This window comes from Montipora foliosa, chromosome 13, assembly GCF_036669935.1.
Source record: "Montipora foliosa isolate CH-2021 chromosome 13, ASM3666993v2, whole genome shotgun sequence".
NCBI lineage: Eukaryota > Metazoa > Cnidaria > Anthozoa > Scleractinia > Acroporidae > Montipora > Montipora foliosa.
The window spans coordinates 44,091,388-44,101,387 of record NC_090881.1 but is presented as its reverse complement, the minus strand read 5'-3'; positions in this window follow the sequence as shown (position 1 = coordinate 44,101,387).

The following is a 10,000-nucleotide window of genomic DNA, read 5'->3' as shown; positions in this document are numbered from 1 at the left end:
TAGGAATTGTTGGTGTAAAGGGAGGTAAAGTCAAAAGTAGTGAGTGTATATTTGTCTATGTCGTTGATGCGTATGTTTTGTAGTTCGACAAGTAAGTCAAAAGAGTTGTTGAGGAGCGGAAATTTGATTTGCCTGTTTTGAAATTTGATTTGCCGGTTTTTGAAAATATCACATATTTGAAAAAGTAGCTTGTCTAATTCTTCACCAAGTAGACGCGACGGCTTAGATGTAACCCAGCTGTGAGCTGTAATGATAGGACGGCCTGTGAGTTGAGCAAGGTTGTCTGTTAATGCTGGATGGTGAAGTTTGTGTACTTTGGGAAGCAGCTTCATGTAGGGTTGTTGGTATGTGTCACAAGAGGTTGAGATGAGCAGTTCCGTGTTGATGGATGCTTTGAAAGATTTGGTAAAACGCTTCCTAAGCTTGCTTAAAAAAACTCTAGATTTGGAAATTGTAGTATTTGGATTGAAATCATCAATACGATGGTACGTAGTTGTATCTTTAAAATGCCGTTTGCATTCGGTATGGAACCAAGAAATGGGTACATGGGCCCATGTTTTTGTCGGATTTAGTAAGAATAACATCTTCCCGTGTAGTAAATTTGTTGATTTGAGATTGCACAGAAGGAGCCATATTTAGGTGTCTGGTTTGATAGATATTATTGAAATTGGCAGACCTTAAATATTCCTTAGTATAAAAAGTGGTATTGGTAACATAGTCAATGACATGAAGATTGAAATTGGGTTTAAGTTGATGTTCTTTGAGTAGCTTGAGAGGGTTTTTCTTTTCGTATGGTTTATAGATTCTGCGTGTCTTGGTTCTTCGTTGGATGAGAGATGTGGCAGAGCTAGACTTTCTAATGGTTTGGCAGATGGCAGCGTTAACTTCTTCAGTGACGGTCTTTTTGCATGAATTACTATGGCAATTGTCCAGGGTTGGTATGAAGTTAGTTCCTTTATTAAGAAGGTTGACGAAGTCAGCTGGGAGCTCGTGTGTTGTGAAATTGTGAATCTTGTTGGATGATTCAAGTCGAGAAGGTTCTTGCTGGAGTAGACTTTGTCTGAGGCGATTGGTTTGTGCTTGTAGTAAAAAAGGCAGTATTCTGAGATTGCAGTCGGATGCGGTGGTGGAGGTGTACAATAAAGGACTGAAGATTGGTTCTTAGGCGGTTGATGCGTCGCCGAAGGGTGTATCCTTGATTTGCAGAGGCCAGTTGGAGTTGTTTGATCTGATTGAGCTTCTTGGTTGTCTCGTTCTTTTCGATAGAAGATAAGGAGCGATTGAAAAACTGATTTTCGAGTTGAAGTGATGCTATGGTTTCAAGAGTTTCAGGAACATCCATGGTAGAGGTAGAAGGTTGAGTTGTCGTCACAGTCCCTTTGGCATCCTTGAACAAAGTGGTAGTGATGGTACCTTGAAGCTCGTAAATATCTGCTGTGTTTCGTTCTATGGTCTTGCAAACGTAGTGCCCTTTGAAAAAGTTGTCGCTTTTGATTGAGAGTGAAGTTGCAAGAGTGTGTAGTTTGCCATCTCCATCGTTGTACAGTACAAGGGGGAATAGTGGAAGTTGATGATCTTGCTGTTTTAGCCTGGTGTTTCTTTCGTAGTTTGTATCGTTTCTTTTTAGCTTGTTTCTTCAATTGCTTTGAGTTTAAAGTGCGTTGCTGGCCAGTAGAATGTGCGGTGAAAGGGCCGGTCATAACCAGTTGCAAAAAGCTGCAAAAGGGATGAGTTGCTTTAAGAGTGTCACAAAAGCCTTAAGTTAAAATTACAAGATGAGCTTTTAAGATTTCCAAAATATAATATTAAAAAGAGTAATACTAATAAATAAAGAAATAAATAAGGAAACAAAGAAATTAGAAATAAACAAAATAAATAAATAAAATAAATAATAATAATAATAATAATAATAATGATGATGATGATGATGAGAAAATAAATAGATAAATGAAAGAAATATGGGTAGCTGGTTTTGTGTGAGTTTTAAAGGGGGTTAGGAAAATAAAGCTAACTTGTAATTGTGTGTATTGTGATGCAAAGTGTGAACACCACTACCAAGCAAAGAGTTGACTAGGACAAAAGGTGGTATCCCTGCTGTAGATACCTATTGAGATAGTTATGCAAGGTAAAAAAAAACCAAAAACAGCAGTAGACTAGCAACCTTTGTGGCATGATTATGGTGCTGAAGCAAGAATCCCCTTCCAAGAAGGGGTTCCTCTCCACTAAAGTGGGTAAATGGGGGAAAATCATAGTAAAAATTAGGGCTAGTCTGTTAAATGAGGAAGAGAAATTTACAAAGTAAAATCTCAATCTCACAGTGGGGTTAGTAAACAGAACAAACTCTGTGTGAAAATAAAACTTTAATGCCAAAACCAGCCTGAGATATAATAAAGTAAAATAACAATAAAATTGGGAAAACAAAAGAAATAAAATAAAACAGAATAAAATAAATTAAAAATAAGAATAATTAAAAAAAAATTTTGACTGAAATACTTAGAAAGAAAATCATAATTGATCTGGAAAAGGACCGCTATTGCTGCAAATGTCGCGAGGCTGAAAACTGAACTGGAATTTGCCGACGCCGAGGCGCAAAAAACTAGAACGCTGAAAGAGTACGAAGATGAACTGAAGAGGTTTAAACTCACCAAAGAATTGGCGGTGGCAAAGGCAGAAATGGAAGCCTTGATTAAAAACGAAGGAGACGAGATTGGCGCGAAAGAAAGTTTACCAGACGAAATTGACAAAAACTACGTCCTTCAAAATTATCTAAAAACACAGGCGTCATCCGTAAGAAATATTGCCAATTTGACTGTGGAGACCAACGTAGAATCCGTAGACGAGCCTTTACAAGAAAGTCCGAGCAACAACGGTATTCCTGTGGTAAAGAACGAGCCCGTAGCTACCCCTTCGAAAATTAATCCCGCTGACGAGACTATTAGCTTACCCAAACAGGAGCCGGCGATACCTACTCCTAAGTCACTAAATCCGTTTGTCTCCGAGTTTGAAGCCAGTCCGTTTCCGAGATATGATCCGTATTACACTGCAGACTACGAGCCATACAAACACCAAGAAGCCAAGATAAGTGACTCAGCTCGCAAGTCCATTGTTGAAGATCCGCTAACCGGATTAGCCGACATTCTACAGTACAACAAAGGTGCAAGAAGATATCAGCATCACTGTGGAGGATATTAGAAATGGAGCAAGATGGCAAACTGGAAGACAGCCGGCCCCGATCTTGTTCAGGGGTTCTGGATTAAGAAACTGACAGGATTGCACTGTAGATTGCAAGAATGCTTGCAAGACTGTATGTGTCAAGGCAATGTACCAGAGTGGATGGTCAGGGGAAGAACAGTTTGATACAAAAGGACACAGCAAAGGGTTCCCAGGGCAGCAACTACCGCCCTATCGCCTGCCTACTCATGATGGGGAAGCTCTTAACGGGGAGTTATGGGAGAGAAGTTATACCACCACTTGGAAAGGAATGGACTGCTAACCGATGAACAGAAGGGGTGCAGGAAGGGATCCCGAAGAAGTAAAGATCAATTGCTTGTAGACAAGGCAATCCTGAAGAACTGCCGGAGAAGGTTGACAAACTTGTCAATGGCTTGGATAGACTACACCAAAGGCATATGATATGGTGCCGCATTCATGGATCCTGAAATGTCTGGAGATGGTTGGGGGTGCCAAGAATATGATCTCTATAATCAGCAACAGCATGGTGAACTGGAAGACAATATTGACATCCAGAGGAATGGCTCTCGGGCAGGTGGACATTAGGAGAGGAATTTTTCAAGGTGACTCCTTGTCACCACTACTGTTTATAGTGATCATGTTACCCTTGACCCTAGTACAACGAAAAATGAGAGCTGGATACAAACTGGCACAGGACATGAAGCCCATTAACCATCTACTATTCACGGATGATCTGAAGCTGTACGGAGCTAGCAGAGATCAGCTATACTCACTTGTTCAAGTAGTAATCTTCTCGCAAGACATTAAGATGTCTTTGGGCTCGACAAGTGTGCTGTCCTGAAAATGAGAAGGGGAAGACAAGTTGAAGGTAGCGGAATAGAACTACCCGACGACCAGCATTTCGGGGAAATAGAGAACGAAGGCTACAAATACCCTGGCATCTTACAGTTGGACCAGACTCTCAACACCAAGATGAAAGAAAAAATAACATCGGAGTATATCAGAAGAGTCAAGACGTTGTGTAGATCAAAACTCAATGGAGGAAATTCGATCGATGGCATCAATACCTGGGCTGTAAGTGTAGTACGTTACAGTGCGGGGATTGTGGACTGGACAATGGAGGAGGTAGCCAACATGGATAGAAGAACTAGGAAGATCTTGGCAATGAATGGCTGTCTGCACACCAGGAGTAATGTTGCGAGGCTGTACCTGCCGAGAACGGAAGGGGAAAGAGGAGTGTGTAAGAAGGGAGAGCAAATCCCTTCATGGCTACCTAAGAGAGAGCAAAGAGTGGATGCTTCAAGCTGCGTTGAAGGAGAAAGTGATTGTTGATGAAGAGAGTCTGAAGGACTATGAGAGGAGGAGGAAAGACGAGAAAGTTAAAAACTGGAAGGAGAAAGCCCTACATGGTGCGTTTGTCCAACAAATATCAGATGAAGCTGGAGAGGAGTCTTGGAGATGGCTCAGGAATGGATTCTTAAAAAAGGAGACAGAAGGTTTGCTTCTTGCTGCTCAGGAACAAGCTTTAAGAACAAATTCGATCAAGTACAGCATAGATAAGACATCAGAGACACCACTGTGTAGATTGTGTGGAGATGCCACTGAAACAGTACGACACATTGTCAGTGGATGCAAGAAGCTTTCCCAGAGAGAGTATAGGAAGCACCACGACAAGGTGGCCCTGCAGGTATACTGGGAGATGTGCAGGAAGTATGGGATAGCGTGTAATGACAAGTGGTATGACCATCAACCTTGCCAACCGCAGAAAATGGAGAAGTGAGGATTACCTGGGACATGACTATCTACACAGACCAAGTGCTGAGATATACTCGGCCAGATATTACTCTAGTGCATAAAGACACACAGAAATGGACACTTATAGACATAGCTGGGCCAGCGGACCAGAACATCACCAGAACTGAAGAGGAGAAGGTCAAAAAGTACCAGGAACTAGCATTTGAAATCAGAAGGATTCATGGAGCCTCGAAAGTCACAATAATACCTATCGTGATTGGTGCTCTTGGAAGCATATCAAAAGGTACAAAGACCTGGTTTGGCAAGCTATATGTACCTGAATTCCTTGGAAGTGTACAATTATCGGCCATCCTTGGAACTGCTCACCTGTTACGGAAAGTCTTGTGTCTCTAAGCTACGGGGAGCGGCTGAGACACAATAAACATTACCCAGTGGAACAACTGGAGAGAATCGAATCGAATCGAATAATAATAATAATATACTGTTAAAGTGATTCCAATGGTTACTGGATGTCTCGGAGGAGGAATGAAGGAATTGAAAGTCAATATGAAACGAATATTTGATAACGATAACGATAAAGAAATAGTATTAATAGCACACGAGATGCAAAAGACAGTTCTGTGGGAGAGCGAATCCCTTATTAGAAGGATCTTTTCTGGTCTGTTGACATGATGGCTACACGATGGGACAAAGGGGCGAAGAAAGAGTGAAAAGAACACAGTCTATTTGTTGACACACCTTCACTAGCCCTATCCTTAATAGCTGCAATTGTAGAATTTATAGCACACGAGATAGCTAGAATTAATAGCAAAGGAGATGCAAAAAAACAGTTTTGGGGGAAAATGAATCCCTTATTAGAAAACTTTTATCTGGACTGTTGACATGATGTGTCTTTATCATTTAGCAAACAAATTTTGATTTTTAACCCCCCCCCCCCCCCCCCCCCATTTCTTTTTCAAAATTCAAGGTTTGGCAACAGCGAATGGGAACTGAATTTTATTCTCTTTCACACTTGGTTTTGATTTGTATTAAGTTGTATGATGCTGAAGTTAATTAATGGCTATTATCGAAACCTACGTTGTCTTTGAATTTTTATCTGAATTTTTGAACATCCTTCAACGAGAAGGATGTGTGGGGGAGACAAAGTTCACGTGTCCTTTGAACTTTGGCTTTCCTTTTAGAGCTGAACGAGATGACCAACATTCTCAATTCCATTTTCATTAGCTCCCAACATAACTGTTCATCATGTACAGAGAGATTTTTTTCACTGAAATCTGGATAATATTTGCGGATGAAATGTACATAATACTCGTGTAAAAGTAAGCTTAAAAAACCGAAATCCTGGATCTCTCCTACACGTATTAAACTACTATCCTACTTTAAAGTTAAGGAAAGACAGATGTGATCCTCGCACTTAGCTGGACAATTTAAGCAACTGCCTCCTGATTTATAGTCGACACTTGAAAAATTCAAGCGGCTTCAAGGGGGACAAACATTGGCAAGTCTAAAGCTATGTGCCTAGGGAAACTCGCTTATAATAAATAATACAATACATATACATACTTAATTGACCGCTCCCCATAGGGGCTTTTCAGGGCCAATGAAACACAACGAAACGACAGAACAGAGCAACAAACAACAACTGTTAAGAATCCCAACCGGCTGGAGGCAAACCAGTTGGCTATTTACAAGTGCGGCTGGGAAGTTGAACCAGGGACTACCAGGATCAAATTCAACGAGTGGTCAGAGTGGGTCTTGAACCCGGGATCTACGGATCTCAAGGCAAGCGCCCTAACCACTGGGCCACACTGCCTCCTCTTATCGGAAAGATAAAACCACTACATTTACAATGGGCAAGAAACCCATAAAAAAAAGGAATCTTTTTCGCCTACGGCAATCTGGGTAATAAAAAACACAACTTCCGTCCACGCGTACACGCGAAAACAGTGTTTTCAAAAGGTTCCGTTTTCAATGATAGTTTTGATCTGATACGTGTGGATGGAAGCCGTATCCGTAAAGAAAAAGTTGCTTTTTCAAACAAGAGTGAATAAGATAAGAGTGTCGAGCTATAATTTTACTGCCTTGCCCCAACACAGTCACAAATGGATTTATTTTTGGATACACTTTGCGCGCGAAAAAAAAAACAACAACAACACTCTTATCTAATTCACTCTTGTTTCAAATGAAAACGGACACGTGCGGAGGGGGCCTGTGAATTTCGGGTTTTAATCAGCGAACTGTGCGACACTGATCAGACAATTTTTTTCATCAATGGGGGCTCCGTCGCGGATCGATGGGTTAAAATACATGTACGAGGTAAAAACAGCGAGAATGCAGTTGTTAGCTGCATTGATTTTGTTTAAAGCCTTGCACCTTAACAAATCAACAGCTGTTTCTTTCTTCAAGTATTTCTGGGGGTCAACTTGTACACTTGTACATGTATCAACATCATATTAAAGGAGTTACCAAGGATCATCAACATACCAGAGTCACTGCTTTTGTCTTTCTTAAACAGCTTCTCTAGATGCGGCTCAGCTTTGCCAATGCCGACAAAGTCATGATATGCCTTTGAAGGGTGAGGCTGTTGACCTTCATACAATGAAACATTATCATCAGAACGAGAGAGCTTTGAGCTCTTGAATTCATCAAGCATTTCATGTTGTTCTTCTATGACTTTTCTGGAATCAGTCTTGCTGCTTTTTCCTGCAGGTAATATAATGACAAAAGTATTAAATAAATCTTGGAGCCACAAGTTCAGTATACCCGGTACGGCAGTAAGTTTTATAATTATTGAGGAAATATGATCATGACCAGGAGGATGATCATACGGCTCTTTTGAGTTGAGAGTAAAAGCTACGAGCGCGTGGGTGAAAACAACAACAAATATGGGCAAAGTACAACTATATTTTCAATAACTGAAAGAAAAACTACAACAAGTTGCAAAATTGTTGAGACACTTTCATTAAAAAACACCTTTTCTAGCTTCCAGTACCCGCCGTATCTAGAATTTAAACCATTCCCACTTCCCTTCCCCTCTCCCTCTTTCAATGTTGACTGTGAAAGTTTGCAACAATTTTTTTGTCTTGCTAGCAACAATGATAAGGGGGGAGGAGGGCTGCAGTGTGAGAGATAATAGGTAAATCAATAACGCCCCAAGAAGGTGAAGTGTCTCCACTATTTTTGCAACTTGTTGTTGTATACAGATACTTCTTTAGCTGCTAGGCCAATTTAAATTTTACATTGTATATGTATATTTGATATCTTTTAAGTTTTTTGAATCTTACCAAGTTCATATATTTCATTTATTTTTATTTATTTATTTTATACATTGTTCAATAAATTGTAAATAATTTTCACTTTAACTAAGGTATACTTTATTCTGTAAATAGTGTCCCCAATTAGTTTTTCTTAAGCTAAAAAATATTGACACTCAAATAAGGTCTTTCAGTTCAGTTCAGTTCAGTTCAGTTCAGTTCAACGCAAGCAGAGTTGACAGCTGAAACCTATTAGGGTCAACATTTGACATATAGTTAAAAAAATCTTTAGTAGTAGTCTACGTTTGCCATCGTAAATTTGTGTGTTACATTTCTGCTCATATGCTTATAACTCCATTTCCTTCGCTCATAGATGTTCTGATTGCGCGGTTAATAGCACTGGTTGAAATGCCACTTGCCATGAAGTAGTAGTTCTTCTTTGACGTTTTTGGACGACACAGATGGCTTGAAGGTTTTCACCGGTACTTCACTTCGGTGGATTCCCAGAGATTCTTTTTGTGGGATTAACCGTGCCGTTATTTACGGACATTTGCCATACATTCTTGGCAGTCTTTCCAAAACCCCAAATTTGCCCCCAATTTCTGTCCACTTGTTAGGAAAGTATCCCGACATCCAATCGCCACGGGTTTTAAGAAAATCTGTCCTTTCAATTCTTTCGAGAGAGTTTTTCCCTTTCATAAAAGCTTCCTTTCATGTTAAATGCCTTAACAGCAGGAACCTTACCAAAGTCACGTGATCATTTTCCAAGTCACGTGACATTGCTTTGTGGATCCCGTGTTAAGTTTTGTGCATCCCGCACGAAACTCCGCAACCGTGTGAGTGACCAATTAGAGGATGAGACTTTCCTAGTGGATGCATTTTACTTGAAAGACAAAATTCGAACAATTCAACAAAAGATGGAATCCTTGAAGAAGCTGGACGATGAGATCATTGACCTTATGTCAAGCTGTAATTACGAAGATATAGAAGAGCGCATTGAATCAGAGATTGACGCGAGTGAATTGGTGCAAACCGAGTTGTTTTGTGGATCCCGTGTTAAGTTTTGTGCATCCCGCACTTCAAATTTCCAATGGCAGATTTACCACTCTAGTGATTTTGATAGTATCTCTACAACACTGTTTTATGTAACAATAGCACAACTAATTGCTTAACAAGACGCACTCATTAATGTGACTTAATAGGTCACTATGGCAACCAAAAGAGCCACCTAAACACGCCCTTTATTTTGACTTTAAACGCTTACATCTCAAACTGAAAACGAATTCGGTGACCTTCAATTTTTATTACTGGAAAGTAATAAGCAGGCTAAGATACCTCTGCAAAGTTTAAAAAAAATTCTCTGGAGCAAATTCAGATAATGTTTTTGTGCACTGTTTCAGTTTAACATTTAACTTGAGCTAAATTGAAATTAAAGTTGCATAATTAAGGTTGGGTTATTTCACTTGAGAACAAAGGTTCAGCCAACCTGTGAAGCCAAAAAGAAAGCTAACCCAAAAACACCGAAAGTGTTTTTATGTTGTGTAATGAATTACATCAAAATTCACAAAAGCAAAGTTTGTCTAATGGCTGTGTTTTTACTGTTAGCAACAGCCAATGCTGAGTTACTTTTTATTGCATCTTAGATCAAACTATTCGTTAACTGATTGAGGAGAAAAATGCTGTTCTTTTTTTTTTTTGGATGGCAAAAACCAGAATTACAGGTAAAAAAACCCTGAAGGCTGTAGTGGCCCATAAAAGGTACATAATAAAATACATATGCATGTACCTTTGCCAGACAT